Source organism: Melopsittacus undulatus, chromosome 15 (genome assembly GCF_012275295.1).
Source record: "Melopsittacus undulatus isolate bMelUnd1 chromosome 15, bMelUnd1.mat.Z, whole genome shotgun sequence".
Classification (NCBI taxonomy): domain Eukaryota; kingdom Metazoa; phylum Chordata; class Aves; order Psittaciformes; family Psittaculidae; genus Melopsittacus; species Melopsittacus undulatus.
Genome location: NC_047541.1, coordinates 5,098,438 through 5,110,895, shown reverse-complemented (window position 1 = coordinate 5,110,895; position 12,458 = coordinate 5,098,438). Strand labels below are relative to the sequence as shown.

Below are 12,458 nucleotides of genomic sequence, written 5' to 3'. Positions count from 1 at the left end.
CCATCCGTTCCCTTCCCATCTCCTTCCCCCCCCCCCAACCTCCTCCCCTCCCGGCCCCCCCCACCTCGCCGCGGTGCATTGTGGGACACAAACAAAGTGCCCGGCCGGGCGGCGCGGCGCGCGCGGGAGCTCGGGGACCCCGCCGGGAACCCCCCCCCCCCCCCCCCCCCCCTCCCTCGCGGGGGGGTCGCGCGCGCCTCACTCCCCCCCCCTCCCCCCCCTTCCTCCTCCTCCTCCTCACCCCCCCCCCCACCTCCTCCTTTCCCGCCTTTTTCCGCTCGCCTGAGGGGGAGGCGGCGGCTTTGGCTTCATCATCACCATCATCATCGTCACCTTCATCCCCACCATCACCATCGTCGCCATCCGCCGCCATGGCGAGGCCACGCCGCGGCCCTAGATAAGGTGGGCTCGGCCTCTCCGCAGCGCACCCCGCCGAGCGCAGGTAACCGGGCATGGGGGGGGTTATGTGGTAATGATGGTGGTGATGAAGGTGATGATGATGATGATGGTGGTCGTTGGGGCCGTGGTTCCCCCTCAGGGGGCGGGGGACCGCGGCCCTGAGCGCGCAGGCGGGCGCCCACCCCGGGGAGGGCTTTGGCTGCTGCATGCTGCGGTCCGGCCCCTTCGGCCCCCCCTCCGTGCACCCACGTTTGCCATAGGGATGGATGGGTGCGTGTGGGGAGAGGGGGGGGGACCTACCGGGATCTATCGGGATCTACCGGGATTGGGATCTACCGGGATCCCCACCAGCTGCTTTGGGGTTGGGAGGGGGTGTTTGGTGCTCGTTCCACCCGTGTCCCTCTCCCTCGAGGGGCCGGGTGACCCCCGAGCCTCCCCGGAGCGTTCCGGACACACACACGCACACATCCATAGGGAATGCTGGTGTTTATGTGCATCCCCAGGGAGCTGCGCTGCCTGGGGTCTGGTTTCCAAGGGGGAAAGGAGGGATTTGTGTTGCTTCCCGCATCCCAGCGGGATACCTGCTGCTTCCCATTGCAGGCTTATGGAGGGGAAAGAGGGATTCCCGCTGGCTGTTAGGCAGTGCTCGCTGCCCCTTTGTTGTTGTTGTTGTTGTTGTGGTTGTTGTGTTTCCCCCCCCTTCTGCCTGTTCTCTGCTGCCCATCTGCCGGCTGTGCTGCCTCTGTGTGCCCATGGCCAGGCACAGCGAGGATATCCTTCACCAAGGTCTGTTCCATGTTTTCCTGCTCTCCTTCCATGTATTTGGGCTTATTTCCTTATATGCAAACATAAACATTGACAGATGCTGGGGGGGGGGATATATAGTCTGTTTGTTGCTTGCCAAGAGCCTGTTGCCTCACTTCATACACATGGGGCAAGGGTGATGCTGCCTTATAAACCCTGCTGTGCTTCTTCCCATGCAAAGCTTGACCACCACAGCCTCCTCAATGCACCTCAGCATCTGCAGAAGCTGTCGAGATTGTGTTTCTTCCTCACCCAAATAGACATGCTCATGTCCTTAACCAAAGCTTAAGGGGTGACTTCTGTTTGCATTGTGGAGCTTGTTGTGCCTGCTGATGAGGAAGGGTCTGTCTCTTCCTACCCACACACTGAGCACCTTGTGCCCAGGTAGCCAAGGAGGCCAACAGCATCCTGGCCTGCATCAGCAATGGTGTCACCACAGGACCAGGGCAGTGATTGTGCCCCTGCAATGAACACTGGTGAGGCTGTGAGCTCTGGGCCCCTCACTGCAAGAGAGACATTGAGGTGCTGAAGGGCAATGGAGCCCAAGTGTGATGGGGAACAGTTGAGGGAGGATGGAGCCAGGTCTGCTCCCAAGGAACAAGGGATGGGACAAGAGGAAACGGCCTCAAGCTGCACCAGGGCAGGTTTAGATGGAGCTGAGGAACAATTCCTGCCCCAGAGAGTGCTCAGGCATTGGAACAGGCTGCCCAGGGCAGGGCTGCAGGCACTAGCCCTGCAAGTGTTCATGTGCCATGGGGCAGTGGTGGCCTTGGCAGTGCTGGGGAATGGTTGGAAGCAATGATCTTAAAGGCCTTTTCCAACCTGGCTGATTCTCTGATTCGATATAAACACACACCAGGGTATTCCCTCTGACTGCTGACCGGAAGGCGCTGTGTCCCCTGCTGTGCACATCAGGAAGGACAGGCAGGGTGTCACCAGTGGCCTTTGGGAGGCAGGCCAGAATTCCTCCTCACACCCTTCCAGGGGAAAGGTTTTCCACTGTCCTTTCATGTCTTGCACATTGCCACCGGCACCCAGCAGCAGCTGTTTTGGGGCCTGCCCCCAGCCCGTGGCACTTCCTCACTACACGTGCTTGAGGTCACCCGATCTTACCCGTTTCTTATCTCTTCTTGGCTCTGCTTCGTGGCTGCCTGTTACACAGCTCACGACTGAGACTTTCAACCCTTCTTCATGTGTCCTGCTGATGCTGCAGGGTGACACACTCAGCTTAGCCCTGCCTTGGGTTCTGCTTTGACTTCTGGGGTCTCTTTGCTGAGTGTTCCATGAGAGTAAAACTAAACAGTCTGCAAGCTCCTTTAGTATTTGGAGCTCTCCAGTTGGAAATCACAGGTCTGAAGTGCATTCACTCTTCCTTTTCCAGCCATATACACCATTTTCCAGCCCCTTCTGATGTTTCTAGAAGGCTCCTGCTTTCCTTGCTCAAGGTCCTTGGTTTGCCATACATGGGGAGGTTCTCAGTTCCACGTCTGCCCCCGCTGTCCTCCTGATTGTGTGCCTGATGTGAGGCTTTCCTTTTCCCCTTCATTAATTTTCATTCTATTTATCCTAGCTTTTACTTAGCTGGAGCTCTCCCACTGAGCAGGGGAACCAGAGAGGTGGAGTGGGTGAGCTCCTCAGCTTCTAGCTGCATGTTGTAGGCTGGGTGACGTGTTGTCCATCACGTGTGGGGGACCCTGCAGAGTCACACTGGGTGGGAATGGCTTTGGCACAGTCTAACATCCAGGAATCTTTAGGGTATTCCAAGTGCAATGTGCTTTTGGTAAATGCTCCATCCTGGCAGTGTTCAAGGCCAGGTTGGACAGAGCTTTGCATGACATGGCCTAATGTGAGGCATCCTTGCCCATGACAGGGGGTTGGAACTGCATGATCTTAAGGCCCTTTCCAACCCAAACCATTCTGTGATTCTATCATCCTCCTGCCATCAGGGTCTCTTCCTGCAGCTTGATGTCTCCATGTGACACAGCGTCTCTCCCTGAGGACTACTTCTATTTAAACAGCTGGTTTTAATCCGAAACTTTAATTGGTGTGAACACTCCAAGCAGTCCCTTTCCAGGGGAAGGGAATTTCCAGCCTTGCTTTGGTCTCCCCAGGTGGATGCTGACTTGTCAGGAGGGAGGATTGCACTCGCTTTCCCATGCAGAAGGTTTTGTGCTGGTTGTGTTTATGGGGTGAGAGAACTCCTTTTGTGACTGTGAGGTTTGGTGAGCAGTGTGTGTGTGTGTGTGTGTGTGTGTCCCCTTATGTATTTGTGTAAGAGGCACTCAGCAAGTGAAACTGAATCCCTGCCATGTTTGTTGCAACAGGAGGTTAATCATAAACCCTGGCAACTTTTAAAGGGGATGGGTTTGTTCTGTGGTGTCTGTAGCAAATGTGTGCAGCAAAAGGTCAGGGCAGCTCTTTGTGAAGAGCATCACAAGGAGCTTTCTTTCCCCCCCCCCCCCTTCACCCTGCGTGGAGCTTAATATATTGCGTTGTACCCAAATGCCCAAAGGAGGCTTTTTAGTTTCATGCCCTTCTTGGGAGTGGATGTGTGATGCCTGTGCTGAGAGGTGAATGGTGGTTGAGACAGAGAAGACCTTGGTGTTTGCATCTAGCATTTCAGTGGTGTGGCATAGTGTAAACTTCTTTCTCAGAGGCCTTTGGGAACACTGGAGTATATTCCTGTCTGCCTAACGTCACTCCTTTTAAGCACTGTAATCCACCAGCTTAAACGAGGAGAAAGTCAGACTGACAAAGCAGTGCTGCTTCTGCTGGCACGTGACGAGGAAGGAGATGTCCCCTGACGTAGAAGGGATTGTCTGTTGACATTCTTCCCTCTCGCCTGGTTAGAAGTAGGTTATCCCTGCTCAAATTATGCAACTGTGCAGACAGCCAGACTTGAGGAATTCCAAATACTTCAACGTGTCAAGTGCTGACTTCTAAATGAAATGCCGCGGTTGCAGAGCGTGTTCACAGTCTGTCGCTTGAAATACGGCATCAATCTGGGGATGGCTGCAAAGGGGCAGCAGCTTCAATTGCTTCTTCCTTTGAAACAGTGTTGTGTAAGATGGCAGGAACAGAGCTGGGTGGGAGATGTGCCTCTACCTGTAGTAGCGTTTTGATGTGGAAGTGGGTGTTAACACTTCGGCAGTTATAAGCAGAGAAAAATAATACTGGAAACATTGATTTATGTCAGAAAATCAAACACTTCACGCTTGTGGCTGGTGCTGTTGCTTTGAAAGATGCTGTTGTACCATATAGAGCTGCTTAAAGAGTTGTGTACTTATTGCAAGGTAAACGTAGGGGTCCATTTCTCTTAACTTGCCTTGGAGGTCCCACTGGTTCTTCTAATGGTTTCACTGGATTAAAACAAACGTCCAGCCCTGCTTTGTGCAGGGTGCCAAAATGAAATGGGGGTGGTGGGACATGAATGGCAAACCCAGTGAAATGGAATTCACATGTATGGGATGGGAAGGAGGAATACATTTAACCCTTATGTTCCAAGTAGAGGGCAAACAGAGGAGCACACATAGCACAGAAATCATTCCTCTTTGAGGTGAAGGGTTTGGAGGTGGCCCAAGCTAGAGCGTAGGTGCTGCCAGTCGTGTTTGATAGTGCCTGTTTGACCTGTTGGGTTTGCCAAGACCCTTAGAGCACTTCATACCCGTAGCTTCTGCAATAAATCCCACTAGTTGTGCAAAAAGAACTCCTGGGTTTGTTTCTTTAGACCCAGTGAATAGGAACCTCATTGAGTGCCTCCTGGTTTTTGTGTGAGAAAGACGTGTATGAGAAAGAAGAAAGACCCTTTTTCCAGTCCCCACCTGATTTGCAGTTTTGTACTTCAGTGTTCTTTCTTTGGGTTGGTTTTCAGTCCTTTTCCAAGCTGTATCATCCCAGCCTGTTTAGCACATCTGTGGAGGCTGTTCTGCATCACTTCTTTTTTATCTCTTTGAGCTCTGCTGTATTGTTCTGACGTGATTTGACCACGATTGTTTGCTTGCTTTACCCAGGAACACTGTATGCAGGTGGGTTTTGTCAGGGCAGAGATGCTTTCTAATAAAGGGACACTTTGTAGCTCATCTGTGATAGCATTATAAACACTTACTGTGTGTAACTCATTCAGAAGCACAAATAAATGTGGTCATTGCAGTGAGAGCTGTTTTAGTGGCAGTACAGATGCTGAAGGTGATCTTGGTTTATAAGTCTAGTTACAGATGGTGGTTGATATGTATTTGGATGTTACCAAGACTGCTTTGTGGAAGAAGTTATGGTGTGTTCTTGCCAGCCTCCTGGAAGGTTTTGGTAGCATGAAAGTGGAGATCCAAGAGCTTTAGAAACCACGAGTGTGATTGGAAATCACTGGTGGGTTAGTGGGTGCTGGGGACAGATGTTTATATACTATTGAAGCTCTGCAGGTTGAAGAGTTTCAGCAGTTTTCTTTCAGTGCCTTTTTGAAGTGGATGAATACCCTGGAAAGAAAGATTGACTTTGGGAAGTTTCTGTGCAGTGTTAGTGAAGACACTAAAGGTTGAAAGAAAACCCATTAAACTGTCCAGAACTGCAGCCTGATCCATGGATATAACTCTGCCAGTCCAGGTTTGGCCATACAAGGGGAGAATCAGGTAGTTGCTGCTCACCTGCTAAGGTGGTTTGTGGGTAAATACAAGGATTTTGGGTTTTCAGGGCCTGGAATAGCTCCTTTTAGGCCCTGATGTTTATCTGCAGAAGTCATTAGCAACATAAAGGGCTAAAAGGGTGATGACACAACCACATTCCTGCCTTGCTTCAACTTGCTCAGGATGCTTTGTAGCTGCTTCCGTTGGAAAGGTGACTGCTTGTTTATGTGTCTGTGACACCTTGAGCTGGCTGCCATCCACACTGTCTGGAGCAGCACTGCCTTTCCTCCTCTTCACATTGTACAGGATGTGTGACTTTGCCTTGATCTCTCCCCTTTGCTCTTTGCACAGGTTTTGCGCTGGTGTTGCTTGGCAGTGCAGGCTTCCAGCCCTTCGGGTGTTAATGAGACTAACAGTGTGCTTTAGGGAGATGGAAGAATTGCTTTGGACTTGGGGGAAACTCATTTACTGTGGATTTCACTGATGTATAATACTGCCTTGCTCATCCAAAATGAAAGTGAGAGAAGGGAAGCTGTCAGGTTTTTTTCTGTCATAAACCCGAATCCTTCAAACAATGTATGGGTTGACAGGTAAGCTTTGTGCTGAACTAGTAAAAACTAGCACTTAGCCAAATGTGGCTGTCACCAACCTAATGATGGTGATATGCAGTTACAGTCGTTTGTTTCTGGAAAATGAGGAGACAGGTTTGTCATTTCCAGGTGACAAAAATGAAAGCCTTGTGCACATAAGGTAGGAGGCACAGCAGAGAGGAGGGATCCTTCACTTTGGTTGCTGTTGGGGCGTTTAGGCCCTGGTTTTGTCTTGGAGGAAATGAAGAAATACAGGTGTGAGGAAGCACAGGTGAAGTTTTCTGCCTTTCATGGCTCTAATGAAGTGATGCTACTAGGAAAATCTTGTATAATTTGGTCTGCAGATACAAACCCTTCCTTGAGATTTCTTTCACGTGGTCCCATCAAAAAGGGCTTAGAGGTTTTGCTGCTGTTACTGATGTTTGAAGTGGGCTTGAGGAGTGGTTTTGATGCGTATTGTTCATTCATCTGTGTTGCTACACTTGCAGAGCTGAAAGGGAGCACTGAAATGCTCTGGGTAGCCATGGTAAAACGGGAAGGAACAGCTTTCTGGAGTTGGTTTAATCTAGAAAGTTGCTGCCATGTGACAAATGAAAGCACTTTATGGATATTTTTTGGCAATTTGCAGTACTTGAAAGAATTTAATGTTCAGCTTGGTTTGGTTTTGTGTTGTTTGTACTGCTGTGAAAGACCAAAGGCTACGAACCCAAAGCCTCACTTTATAGTGAGGGAAACACTCGTGTAATGGCTTTTCCACACTGAGAAATCTGGGAAAGATTTAACCTGGCTTTGCAAGTGCAAAGGAGCCGTGAGGATCCCATAAAGACTATGCATGAGCACTGTCATGGAAAGAGTGGTTAAATTTGGATGTGTGCCTCAGGGAGGTAACGCATCAATCCATAACCTGATTATGTTCTGTGGCACTTGCCTGTGTGAGGATATGAAGGAGACTATGAATTTGCCTGTTCCTTTTGTTCTAGGAACTAAAACAACTTGAAAGAAGTGAGATTTGCTTCTGTCTTGATGGCACAAACACCTCCAGAGTGCTGTGATAATGCCACTAATAGTTGGATCATGTGCTGTTCCAGAGACCTTGTGAATAACCCAGATTGCAGGGCAGCGAATCGGCTGCGAAGCATCTCAATGCATTCTGCCTAGTGAAGTTCACACTAATTTGTATTATGAGAAGAAACATAATTCAGTCTCTAAAAGACCTTTTAGCAGTTACAGCTCGTGGTGTTAGAGCCTCTGCAGTATCTGAACACTGATGTGAGGTTGCTACGATAAGAAGCTTGAAGTGAAGGTGGTGTTTATCTGGTTTGCTTATTCAAGCGTGTGAAAGCTATATTAGGCACATAAGGTTTGTACTTCACACAACAGCTTCTAAAAGGCAACAAGTTAAATCTGGGGCCTTTGAAGCAGCGAGTGGTAACATTGTGTTGTCTGAAAGAGCTGGCTGCAAATCATCACACTGAAACTTGGAGAGCTCTTGGGAAAACAGGGCTTGGGGCAGGCGGAAGGCTGTGGCAATGAGGAGAGTTCCTTTCATGTCATTAGGGGTACAGGAGCCAGAATATTGTACCTGATAGTGTTCCTGAAGGTCTTTGCATCGGAATGGTGCAAAGTTACTGTTTAAATTCCTCCCAGATAAACCATAGAATCGCAGCCTGGTTTGGGTTGAAGGGACCCTAAAGCTCATCCAGTTCCAACCCCTGCCATGGGCAGGGACCCCTTCCACTGGAGCAGCTGCTCCAAGCCCCTGTGTCCAACCTGGCCTTGAGCACTGGCAGGGAAGGGGCAGCCACAGCTGCTCTGGGCACCCTGTGCCAGCGCCTCAGCACCCTCACAGGGAAGAGCTTCTGCCTCAGAGCTCAGCTCAGTCTCCCCTTGGGCAGGTTAAAGCCATTCCCATTGTCCTGTCCCTACATCCCTTGTCCCAAGCCCCTCTCCAGGTTTCCTGCAGCCCCTTTAGGTACTGGAAGAAATCTTATTTAAGAGATGAGTTGCTGCATGAAACGTGGAATTTGAGCCTTGAACCTCAGTTAAGTATAGAGAGTCTTAATAAAATAATCTCTCTCCTTTATATATCTGTAACTGGTTTCAAGAAGTATCTTGTCTTCTGGCTGTTGCATTAGAAGCCATCAGTGGTGTCAGAGCAACCATTTACATATGTTGCACACTGCTGAGCTGCCCTGATTATTGTAATCTTTTAATTAGATCCCAAGATTAAGAGGTGCTGTCTTGCTGATCAGCACACTTAATGTGTGCCCTATCGCTTCGAGCTGGTACATGTTCCCACCATCACCTGGTGAAGTCAGCTGCTCTGCAAATGTCTGAGTGTACTTCACGTTAGAGACACGTTAAGAGGGAGCTGCATAGAGAAGCAGCTCTCTTAAGAGCCTTTCAGGAGGTTAAAATGAATATTGACAACTCCCTGACCAAAACATGGGGTGTTCAAATAGTGGGGTTGTCTGGGGGCCTCTCAGGTTGAATTTAATCATGTGGAGATCTTACTCCAGTGTCACTTTTAACTCATTTAGCTTCCAGATTCTAGTTCAAATCTGTTATTTGCTCCCTGATCTATAATAGTGAGGCTTTAATTTCATACTCTTGGCTTTCCCATGAATTTCATTCTGTTCCTAGGCCTGCAGTTCTCAATCATTTGTCTCTGCATTGTGCTGACAATACATCTTAACCTTTCCATCAGCATTTCCTGAGCCAGGGTCTCTATGGAAGCATTGGGAGATCATTGCTAAGACAAATCCTCATGGCACTTGAGAGGTAAATGCTTCAAATTATTTCGAGTACACAAATGACTTCCTTTCAGCCAGCTCCTCAGCTTCACTTTGTCTGTTCATCTACTTGTTGTCACTAACTGCATCTCTGTTCCTCAAACACTGTAATGAAGTTCTCATCATAGGTGGCTTTGCTTTTGCTTCCCTCAAAAACACATTCTCCAGGCAGCTTTACACCCTTAATGTTCAGTAAACACAGGTGCTGGCCCATTGTCTGTTTGTTTTCCTCTTCTTTTCTTTAGCTTGTTTTCACTTAGCCACATTGCTGCACTTGGGTACCAACACCTATAATCATCTATCTTGGAGAGATGAAAGCATCTATATATTTAAACAATCAGAGCTCCTGCACTCAATATTTGAGTGATGGAAATAACACAGTGTTGATGTTGCCAAGCTTGCTGGCAGGTGCCTACCCCCAAAAGGAGACAATCTTTGAACACTCGTGCTTCTTCTCCTGGTACACCAGCACCTTGAGGATGAAAGCTGGGTTGTAATCACAGCAGAGCAATGGAAACAGCTTTAGATTGACTCCCAATGAAAGGAGTGGTAACATGTTTTACATGCCTACAGCATGATTTTAATCTGCAAGTTTTATCTAGGCTGGGTGTTGTAGCTATGCTTTAATCTTGCTGAATTCATCTAGCACACTCCGTGCCTTCATACAGAGCTCTCTGTTGTCTGCCAGTGGTTCCCAGGCATTTTTGGGCACAAGCTGTTGTCAGCTCTCAGCTTCTCCCATCACTCAGCAGGGCCTGCTGTTGGCCACAGCTATTTCCAACACTGTGCAGACTACTGGGGTTGCCCAGGAGCCAATGTAACTGTTTAACAGGTTAGATTTCACTGTGTGTGACTGGAATTCCAGCCCTAAGACACCTCCTGCAACTGGAATTGAAAAGAAGGGTTTACATCAGGATTCAATTCTCTTGCCACTATGAGTTCAGTCACATCTGTTGGCCATATAAACGGGACAAGAATAAATCTGGAAGTGTCACTTTGATGAGGAAATGACAAGCCAGAGCTGCACAAGAGTCTGCTGCAAGGATGTGGCTGCTGGTGCAGTTACTGCATGTGGCCTTGGCATCTGTAATCTATTACACTCAGGCAGATGACTTGTGCATTCAGCCAGATGCGGGGGTTGGAAGAGCTGGTTTCTGAGTTCCAGAACATGTTTGGGGATTTCAAACAGACACAGGACATGCTGGAAGATGTGTTGACCCAAATAGGTGAGTGCTGTGTCTTGTTCTGTTCCAGCACTGGGGAGTTTTGGCAGGTTTGTGGATCCAGTTTGGTTTGGGGGCACAAATATCCATCCTGTGCTGTGTGCTGTGCTCCAACATAAGCTCCTCTTCATGCTGTAATACTTCCAGGCTCTCTTTAAAACCTCCTGCCATGCTGTCAGAACATGACTGCTGAATTTTTACCTCTTCATTTCCATGCAAATGGCTAATCAGGAAAACAGCCCCAAAATCCCTATAAGACACGTTGAGCTTCACATTAAATGTGTGAAACAACAGCTCCTGGAAACCAGTGATGGTTTAACTGATGGTTTACGAGTCTGTCTTTCTGATGGTCTCACAGTTCAGCAGCTCTGTGGTATGGTTTGGGTTGGTTTTAATAGCCTAAAATAAGTGTAGTAGACATGTAGTAGCTGCCAGAGGGGAGACTGAGCTGAGCTCTTAGGGAGAAGCTCTTCCCTATGAGGGTGCTGAGGCGCTGGCACAGGGTGCCCAGAGGACCTGTGGCTGCCCCATCCCTGGCAGTGCTCAAGGCCAGGTTGGACACAGGGGCTTGGAGCAGCTGCTCCAGTGGAAGGGGTCCCTGCCCGTGGCAGGGGTTGGAACTGGATGAACTTTAAGGTCTCTCCAACCCAAACCAGTCTGGGATTCTATGATTCTCTGAATTCAAGTGACAGGAACATGCAGAAGTGGATTGCAAGGACAGCACCTTTCCCATCCTCACAGTGGGGATTTGGTAGTATGGGTCTCTAACAAGCTGCTTTGGCTTCTCGCACAGGTCCCTTTAGTTCTTCTCAGATCAGCTCTGAGTCAAGAGAGTGGATGTGTCTCACCCTGTGTACCAGGAGGGCAAGTGGCAGTTGAGGGACGTGCTACTGGAGCCTGGAAGAGCCAGGAGCACGCTGTACTCAGTCAAAACTTGGGACCCTACTTCCAGGTGATGCATGAGGATGACTTACTGAGCAGACCCTGGGCTCATCCTGGCAAAAGCTGAGCAGATATTTGTCATCTTTGTGTAACTGTTCTTAGGTTTTGCACAGGAATTGGAGCTCTTTTCATTAGCCTCATACCTGGTGCATATGACTTCTCCTCACCATTGAGCAACCAACACGTTCCAGCATGTGGAGAGCTCAAGTCTGGTACATTCAGGTTGGTTTCTGACCAAAGCTTACACCTTGGTGCTAGGTAGAGTTAAAGCAGAAAGCCAGAACAGATGATTAATGATGTACTGCAGGGGTGGTGAGTGGCATTTCAAGGGGGGGGGGGTATCAGCTCCCTCTATATTCGACACACAGCTGAAAAGCAGTATAAGATAATCAATACTCTTATGTGAGGGGTAATAGGTCTGCAAAATTTGCCCTGAACCTTCCTTTCTAATGTATATGTAAATATTTTCTCATTCTCTCCTCCCTGTTGCAGCTGACCATCTCCACTGACAATAAAAGCATTTGGTAGAGGAAATTGCTGGTTTTGGCACCCCACTGCTTGTCTCAATGCTTTCACCAGCTCTGAGATCCGACTGCACCTTCCAGATCTGCAGCATGTCAATTCCCTTTTCCATCATCTGAGTCATTCTTCTCCTGTCCCCATTAAAGATTGATGTTTTGGGTTGCAGTGCTAATGTGAGTGCTGTAACTGCATCCTAGGACTCGGCCATGCCCTCACACATCTTCCTTTCTCTCATGGCATATTAGTTAAAACTTTTGCTTTCTGTTATCAATAGGGTTTAGTTTTGGGACAATTTAAGAGGTGTGCTAGGAATATGAACCAGAGGCCTGGCTACCAAGGTGTTAAATGCTATTTGCAAGCACCACTACTGGTAGATGCAGGCAGCAGCCTCAAAAGCTCTGGCAGATGGGAAGTGCCAAATCCCCAGTTTTAACACAAGAAATGGCCTTATCCAGTGCAGAACGTCTGGAGTACAGGGGGGAAGCACACCACACACATTTATATGGCTTCTGCTGTGAAAGGGAATATTGCTGCTCGCAAGGAATAGATGGATTGCGGCATTCCAAGTCC

General features: G+C 48.8%; 1 protein-coding gene across 4 annotated transcripts in view; it reads left to right on the top strand.

The window, feature by feature from the left end:
* Positions 1 to 321: 321 nt before the first annotated feature.
* The window catches only part of ZBTB44 (zinc finger and BTB domain containing 44), a 37,239-nt gene continuing 25,102 nt past the window's right edge, over positions 322 to 12,458 (top strand). For all 4 annotated transcript variants that reach the window (XR_004550316.1, XR_004550315.1, XM_034069533.1 and 1 more), the window contains exon 1: positions 322 to 442. The gene's annotated coding sequence lies outside the window, so the exon portion shown is untranslated. The remainder of the gene's footprint in view (positions 443 to 12,458) is intronic.